This window comes from Sciurus carolinensis, chromosome 1 (assembly GCF_902686445.1).
Source record: "Sciurus carolinensis chromosome 1, mSciCar1.2, whole genome shotgun sequence".
NCBI lineage: Eukaryota > Metazoa > Chordata > Mammalia > Rodentia > Sciuridae > Sciurus > Sciurus carolinensis.
Window position 1 is genome coordinate 133,012,990 of NC_062213.1, and position 9,816 is coordinate 133,022,805.

The following is a 9,816-nucleotide window of genomic DNA, read 5'->3' on the forward strand; positions in this document are numbered from 1 at the left end:
GCTAGAAGGGCCTGGAACAACATTTTTCAAGCCCTGAAAGAAAATGGATGCCAACCAAGAATCTTATACCCAGCAAAACTTACCTTCAAATTTGACGATGAAATAAAATCCTTCCATGATAAACAAAAGCTAAAAGAATTTACAAAAAGAAAGCCAGCATTACAGAACGTTCTCAGCAAAATATTCCATGAGGAAGAGATGAAAAACAACGATGCAAATCAGCAAAGGGAGGAACTATCCTAAAGGAATTGTAAAATAAAGGAGAAACCAAGTCGTGTCAAAAAAAAAAAAATGAGCCAAATGACCGGGAATACAAATCATATCTCAATAATAACCCTGAATATTAATGGCCTGAACTCATCAATCAAAAGACATAGACTGGCAGATTGGATTAAAAAGAAAGATCCAATAATATGCTGCCTGCAAGAGACTCATCTCATAGAAAGAGATACCCACAGACTAAAGTTGAAAGGATAGGGGAAAATATACCATGCACATGGACTCAGCAAAAAGTGGGGTTTCCATCCTTATATCAGATAAAGTGGACTTCAAGTCAAAGTTAGTCAGAAGGGATAAAGAAGGACATTTCATACTGCTTAAGGGAACCATAAATCAGGAAGACATAACAATCATAAATATCTATGCCCCAAACATTGGCTCATCCATGTATGTCAAACAAATCCTTCTCAATTTCAGAAACCAAATAGACCATAACACAATAATACTAGTTGATTTTAACACGCCTCTCTTCACTGGACAGATCTTACAAACAAAAATTGAACAAAGAAACCATAGATCTCAATAACACAATCAACAATTTAGACTTAACCAACATATATAGAATATACCATCCAACAAAGAGTGAATACACTTCCTTCTCAGCAGCACATGAATCCTTCTCTAAAATAGACCATGTATTATGCCACAAAGCTAACGTTATCAAATACAAGAAGATAGAACACTACCTTGTATTCTATCAGATCATAATGGATTGAAATTAGAAATAAATGAAAGAGTAAAAAACAGAAACTACTCCAACACCTGGAGATTAAACAATATGCCATTATATGATGAATGGATAACAGAAGATAACAGGAAGGAAATTAAAAAATTGTTAGAGGTAAATGAGAACAAAGACACATCATATCAAATCTCTGGGACACTATGAAAGCAGTACTTAGAGGAAAATTTATTTCATGGAGTGCATTCAAAAAAAGAAGAAAAAATCAACAAATAAACGACCTAACACTACAGCTCAAAGCCCTAGAAAAAGAAGAACAGACCACCACCAAAAGTAGTAGAAGACAGGAAATAGTTAAACTCAGAGCTGAAATCAACGAAATTGAAACAAAAGAAACAATACAAAAAATTGACAAAATAAATAGTTGGTTCTTCGAAAAAATAAACAAAATTGATAAACCCTTGGCCACACTAACAAAGAGAAGATGAGAGAAAACCCAAATCACTAAAATTTGGATGAACAAGGAAATATCACAACAGACACAATTGAAAAACAAAACAGAATTAGAAGCTATTTTGAACATCTCTACTCCAACAAAATAGAAAATTTCAAAGACATCAACACGTTTCTAGAGACATATGAATTGCCTAAACTAAACGAGGAGGACATACACAATTTAAATAGACCAATTTCAAGTAATGAAATAGAAGAAGTCTTCAAAAGCCTACCAACAAAGAAAAGTCCAGGACCAGATGGGTTCTCAGCCGAGTTCTACAAAACCTTTAAAGAAGAGCTCATTCCATTACTTCTCAAAGTATTCCATGAAATAGAAGAGGAGAGAACCCTCCCAAACTCATTCTATGAAGCCTATATCACCCTGATCCTTAAACCAGACAGACAGAGACACATCAAGGAAAGAAAATTTTAGACCAATATCTTTAATGAACATCGACGCAAAAATTCTAAACAAAATTTTAGCAAATTGCATACAAAAACGTATTAAAAAGATAGTGCACCATGATCAAGTGGGTTTCATCCCAGGGATGCAAGGTTGGTTCAACATTTGGAAATCAATAAATGTCATTCACCATATCAATAGACTTAAAGTCAAGAATCACATGATTATTTCAATAGATGCAGAAAAAGCATTTGATAAAATACAGCACCCCTTCATGCTCAAAACACTAGAAAAAATAGGGATAGTGGGAACATTCCTTAACATTGTAAAGGCCATCTACACTAACCCATGGCTAATATCATTCTAAATGGGGAAAAACTGAAAGCATTCCCCCTAAAAACTGCAACAAGGCAGGGATGCCCTCTTTCACCACTTCTATTCAATATCGTCCTTGAAACTCTAGCCAGAGCAATTAGACAGATCAAGGAAATTAAAGAGATATGAATAGGAAAAGAAGAACTCAAACTATCCCTATTTGTTGATGATATGATTATATACTTAGAGGAACCTGGAAATTCCAAGAAAACTTTTAGAACTCATAAGTGAATTCAGTAAAGTAGCAGGATATAAGATCAATGCTCATAAATCTAATGCATTTTTATACATAAGTGATGAATCTTTGGAAAGAGAAATTAGGAAACTACCCCATTCACAATAGCCTCAAAAAAAATAAAATACTTGGAAATCAATCTAACAAAAGAGGTGAAAGACCTCTACAATGAGAACTACAGAACATTAAAGAAAGAAATTAAAGAAAACCTTAAAAGATGGAAAGATCTCCCATGTTCCTGGATAGGCAGAATTAATATTGTCAAAATGGCCATACTACCAAAAGTGCTATACAGATTCAATGCAATTCCAATTAAAATCCCAATGACGTACCTTACAGAAATAGAACAAGCAATCATGAAATTCATCTGGAAGATTAAGAAACCCAGAATAGCTAAAGCAATCCTTGGCAGAAAGAGTGAAGCAGGGGGTATCGCAATACCAGATCTTCAACTCTACTACAAAGCAATAGTAACAAAAACGGCATGGTATTGGTACCAAAATAGAAAGGTGGATCAATGGTACAGAATAGAGGACACGGACACAAACCCAAATAAATACAATTTTCTCATACTAGACAAAGGGGCCAAAAATATGCAATGGACAAAAGATAGCCTCTTCAACAAATGGTGCTGGGAGAATTGGAAATCTATATGCAACAGAATGAAACTAAACCCATATCTCTCACCATGCACGAAACTAAACTCAAAATGGATTAAGGATCTCGGAATCAGACCAGAGACCTTGCATCTTATAGAAGAAAAAGTAGGTCCAGATCTTCAACATGTCGGCTTAGGACCAGACTTCCTCAACAGGACTCCCATAGCACAAGAAATAAAAGCAAGAATCAATAACTGGGATAGATTCAAAGTAAAAAGCTTTCTCTCAGCAAAGGAAACTATCAGCAATGCAAAGAAAGAGCCTACAGAGTGGGAGAAAATCTTTGCCAATCATACTTCAGATAGAGCACTTACCTCCAGAATCTGTAAAGAACTCAAAAAACTCAACACCAAGAATACAAATAACCCAATCGACAAATGGGCTAAGGAAATGAATAGACACTTCACAGAAGATCTACAAGTAATCAACAAACATATGGAAAAATGTTCAACATCTCTAGTAATAAGAGAAATGCAAATCAAAACCACCCTAAGATTCCATCTCACCCCAATTAGAATGGCGATTATCAAGAACACAAGCAACAATAAGTGTTGGCGAGGATGTGGGGAAAAAGGTACACTCATACATTGCTGGTGGGGCTGCAATTTAGTGCAGCCACTCTGGAAAGCAGTGTGGAGATTCCTTAGAAAACTTGGAATGGAACCACCATTTGACCCAGCTATCCCACTCCTTGGCCTATGCCCAAAGGACTTAAAATCAGCATACTACAGAGATACAGCCACATCAATGTTCATTGCTGCTCAATTCACCATAGCCAGATTGTGGAACCAACCTAGATGCCCTTCAGTTGATGAATGGATAAAGAAACTGTGGCATATATATACAATGGAATATTATGCAGCCATAAAGAATGATAAAATTATGGCATTCGCAGTCAAATGATGAAATTGGAAAATATCATGCTAAGTGAGATAAGCCAATCTCAAAAAACCAAAGGAAGAATGATCTCACTGATAAGTGGATGATGACACATAATGGGGCGTGGGCGGGGTTAGTTTTAGGGTTAGAGTGAGAGTTAGGGAGGGGGGCAAGAATGGAGGAAGGAAGGACTGTATAGAGGGAAAAGAGGGGTGGGAGGGGTTGGGGGAAGGGAAAAAATAACAGAAAGAATCAACCAACATTACCCTATGTAAATTTATGATTACACAAATGGTATGCCTTTACTCCATGTACAAACAGAGAAACAACATGTATCCCATTTGTTTACAATAAAAAAAAAGAAAAGAAAATTACTAAAAAATTAATGAACTAAATACAGGATGTCCATATATTGAAATACTAGATCAGCTTAGATAAAGATTAAGAATTTCCTTATGTTCTAATATGGAAAGATACCCAAGTCATATTGTCAAGTGAAAAAGTATAACACCTTTTTGTTGGCGAGGATGTGGGGAAAAAGGTACACTCATACATTGCTGGTGGGGTTACAAATTAGTGCAGCCACTCTGGTAAGCAGTATGGACATTCCTCAGAAAGCTTGGAATGGAACCACCATTTGACCCAGCTATCCCACTCTTGGTCTCTACCCAAAGGACTTAAAATCAGCATACTACAGAGATACAGCCACATCAATGTTCATTGCTGCTCAATTCACCATAGCCAGATTGTGGAACCAACCTAGATGCCCTTCAATTGATGAATGAATAAAGAAACTGTGGCATATAAATACAATGGAATATTACTCAGCCATGAAGAATGATAAAATTATGGTATTTGCAGGCAAATGGATGAAATTGGAGAATATCATGCTAAGTGAGATAAGCCAATCTCAAAAAACTAAAGGACGAATGATCTCGCTGATAAGCGGATGAGGACATATAATGGGGGGTGGGAGGGGTTACTGTTAGGGTTAGGGTTAGGTTTAGGGCTAGGGATAAGGAGGGTGATAAGAATGGAGGAAGGAAGGACTGTATAGAGGGAAAAGAGGGGTGGGAGGGGTGGGGGAGAAGGGAAAAAAATAACAAAGAATCAACCAACATTACCCTATGTAAATTTATGATTCACAAATGGTATGCCTTTACTCCATGTACAAACAGAGAAACAACATGTATCCCATTTGTTTACAATAAAAAAAAGTAAAAAAAAAAAAAGAATTATTGATTTGTCTTTTATTATCTAGCTCTGCCCTTTGGTCTCTGGCCCCTTACTTCATAATACCTTCAAAACTGATGAGACATTTCCTCAATTGGCAAATGCTATCAGAAAAAAAATAAGCAACTTCAATGCCCCACTTAACTTTTTGGGTTCCCATATTCCCTTGAAATGTGGGCTTGGTGTCATTCATTATAATTGTCTGGGTTTTGCCAAGTGCTAAGTATATCTATCCCAATTATGAATTCTGGGACGGGGGGGAAATAAATACAGGACAAGTGTAATGGCTAATTTGAATTGTCAACTTGATTGGATTAATCATCAGCTGATGATTAAGAGGCCTCTGGGTGTGTCAGTGAGGGCGTGTGTAGGAATGATTGGAATGTGGGATAGTCAACTGAAGTGGAGACCCTCCCTAAGCATGGGCAGCACCACCCAATAGGATGGAATAGAAGCTGAAAGAATGAGGAAGCAGATGCAGATGCAGATGCAGATGCAAGGCCACTCTTCTTGAATGGGTTCTTGAATGCTGCTTCGATCATTTGAGGATATTGTACTCTCACTTCTTCACTCTTCCAAAGTGGACTCTGCCAGTATTCTCCAGGTAGTTTCCAGAAACCTTGGTTTCTGTTGTAGTGTAGGGTAGTGTAGGGTAGCACTGTTGATCTTTCTTGTTCTGGAGCTTCTGTGTCTTGGACTGCACAGCTGCTGCTTCTTCCAGCTCTAACCTACAGACAGACATCGTGGACCATTCAGCTTCTGGTCATGTAAGCCAATCTAATAAATTCCCTTTTTATAATCATACTTCCTGTTGATTCTGCTCCTCTAGAGAACCCTGACTAATACAACAAGTTTGGAGACCCACTGGACCCATTGTGAGCTGGATCTTGGCCAAAGGTCCATTGGTCACCTGACCCCCATAAGTTCCTACTTCACCGTAAGGCCACATGACATTTGAGATTGCTGAGTCAATGTTAATTCAGAACCTGTGTCTAGGAGTCCTCAAAGCTCTGATCATTGCCTTTTCCCCAAAGAACGGTTATCCTGGTAAAAGGGCGTAGGTCCCTTTGGGGAAGGATGGGAGAAAGATTAACAGTAAAACTTTTTGGTAGGGTACCAGGGTCCTTCCTCAAGGGGACCTACCTCCCTTTCATTCAAGGAGTTCTGAGTCTGAAAACTGACTCAATTCTGGCATTTGTTGAGAAACCATGATTCTCTTTTTTTATGATCTAAGGCAGATTTTGTACACTGCTCTTGAACTTTTCTGCTTATATAAGATGAGTAAGATCTTGGTGGGTTTCACATCTATTTGACTCTGGAAACATCACAATTAATTAGCCAACACCAGTGGTCTACATGAGAATGTTCTGTTCATTTCTTCTCATTTGCTGCCCATCATGGTAAGTGCAAGTTACCAATTGTCTTTGGCAATTGAGGGCTGCCACTTGGCCCCTTCCTCCCTAAGATCCAATTATTCCCATTGCATTTAAGTCTCCTGATTGATTGACGGCAGCTCACACAGTAAGGTCTGGCATGCAAAGAAGAGCAACAATAGACCACTTCAAGGATGCTGGTGCTCCCCTCACAAACTTCTTTCTTATAGTTTTGGTGAAAGGTACATCCTTTGGACCCTCCCAGTGTGGAGGAGAAGGTCATACATAGCAGATCCACTTCAGTATTCCAATCTCTCTGAGCCTCTGAATCTCTTCATTAACAGTAAACCAAAGGATATCAGGCATTTCCAGCTCACTCAGTGGGCTCTATTTTGACCCATACTTCAACTAACCATCCAAACTATTAGTATCTTTTGTAACACTGCAAACAGCTACATTAAATTTAGAATCTCTGTTTAATGTGCCCATATCAATCAATTCAGCCTGGTCTAATTTTATGTTCTTTCCACCATTATCCCACACCCTTAAAATCCATTCTCACACATGTTCCCTAGATCTTTGCTTCTATGAATTAGAAAATTCAAGAGATGTCTTTGAAGTGTAGTACACCTCTTCATAGGTCACTGTGCACATCACTTCTAGGGGTCGGCTTAGACTTGGATCTAATTATAGGCCTAGAGGCGGAAGCGGGTGGTGAGGGAGGGTCCTGAGAGTATTAGCATTTTCATGCTCAACAACTGAATCATGGAAGATCAGTTGTGTTTCCACACCCAAAGCAGGATTAATTCCCTCTGGGGGAGGTAGATAAATGGATGCCACAGAGGGTGGGGACAAGGGTGACACTACCATCACTAAAGGTGGAAACTCAACTCCTTCTAGCAAAGTAAACTCATCAGAATGTAGGAGTTCAATGTTTCCAGACTCTTCATTTTCCTCTGATATGTCTCCGCCCCAATTTACACAATCCCATTCTTTTCCAAGCTGTGCTCTCACTTTAACTGCAGACATGTTTTGAGGCTGAGTTAAACTTGCATCTTAATTCTGTCAGTTGCCCAGTAAGGGTTTGTATTTGGTTTTCAGCAACCTCAGCCCTACAAGAGACTACTCAGTGACTACAAGAGAGACCATTGTCCTTCAGAGCACACTGAGAAGCTTTTAGAACTGCTCCTTTTCCTTTGTTACTTTGTTCATTGAAGTCAGAGCGATGGTCCAAAATTGTTATATTCCTTAGTTTCCTGGAAATGTTCAAAAGTATCATATATAAATTTACTAAACTCTTTGCCTCTTACAAGTAGCAAATTAGGAGTATCGGATGCATTTATTTGATGAACCTCTTTAAACAGTTCCCTTATGGGTTATCATTGCTCTCCCTACTATCAGCAGGAATGACTTCAGCAATGTTAGGCCTAATCAACTTAGAGAGCCAACTCCAGAAACCATAAAACCTACTAAGAAAATTTATCCTTATAATTCTGTCTGTCTAGAACCACTCCTGGCACCAAAATCTGTATTAGGTAAAAACAGGACCAACAGGATATATATAAAATTGATAATTAATAGAATATTTGAATGAGGCCACCGTATTTTTTCTGTCCTCAGTTTAAGTTATTTTCTGTTCTCAGTATCTGCTCACTTCACATCTTGTGTTTATTCTCAAACTCATGGTAGCAGTGCAGCCATGGTAGACATTTCTAATATTCCACTGTGTCCCACCTCATTTGTCTTCCTCCTTTTCTTTCTCAGGCTTTTTTCTCCAGTGTGTGAAAGCCTGCCCATTTGCACTAGCACAAGCTGTAAGTTCAGAGGGGTTAAAGACCTCTGTGTCAATTTTCAACCAGTGGAAACTGTGTGGTGTTGGATAAATAAACCCTCCACATTGTCCTTCAGAGACACTTTCCATTTCTCTGTCTACTCTCCCTTTTTCCCTTCTCTCTTTCTCTGTCTTCTGTCATACATATCAAATAAACAACATACATTCAAGTTTCTTTTTCTTCAAGGGAGAAGCCAAATAAAAATACATTATCCCCACAGGAGCTTAAGACCTTATACCTCACACATCATTTCATTGAGCCATTAAAGAACCTACATAATAGCCAATGTGTGTATTAGAAAATGTGTAAAGACAACGGAGTCACTGTGTGCAGATGATATATTTCCATATGTGAATTTCTGCTTCATTATAATTTATATTTTATTATAAATTTCTATATTAATGATAATAAATTATAAATTCCATATTGATTGATATCAACTAATCATTTTTCATAACAAAATCCTATCATTCACATTACTGAATGAGTTATGACTTTGAGTCACCACATGGTGGCAGTGCCTGCAAGCTTTTCTCTCTAGTGTAGCATGCGATTCATGCATAGCCACTGTGTCATTCCTTACTCTGCGGTTAGAGTCCATAAGGTGTGCCTAGAAAATGTAGGCCGATTCACCTCTACAAAGTCTGTCTTTTATGACCTTCACCTTTGCTTTTTGCCCACCTCACTAGGCTGCCTGGAGAGGCCATGCATCCTAATGTTAAGCTGCTTTGCTCACAGGAGTCTGCAAATGTGGGCAGTTTTCCTTCAATCAAACCAGACTCTGCTGCGGTACAACTGACTATACTCCTTCACCGCCTGTTCACCTTCAGGTTACCTCTGAGCTGTGGGTTGTGTCATGTTGTTGGGAGTTTTACAATTAGTTGTGTGGATTTGTGAATGCACAGTCCAGGTAGCTAGGCAAGAGCTCACATAGATGAAAATCAAGAGCTCACATGAATGAAAATGACATAGATAGAGGAAACACTCTTTTTTCCCTAAGTCTGCTTAAAAAAAAAAAAAAAAAAGAACTTTTACATGCTCTTTGACCCAAATGACCCTAGAAAGAGACACTAGGATTTCGTTTGTGAAATTGGTCTACTAACCTGTAAGACCATGATACTTGAAGTGTGATGAGCCTCTGCATGTGTGGCAACCATTTTACCTAAACCAGGGGTCAGCAAAATAGGCACATGCGCCAAATCTGCCTTCTGCCTACTTTTGTACCTGAAGTTGTCTAGGAACACAGTTACACCCTGTCATTTAAATATTGCCCATTGATGCTCTAGGTGAATGGTTGCAACACAGACTCTATGGTCTAAATAATTCCTATTTGTCCTTTTGATGAAAAATCTTTGCATAGATAAGGAGGGT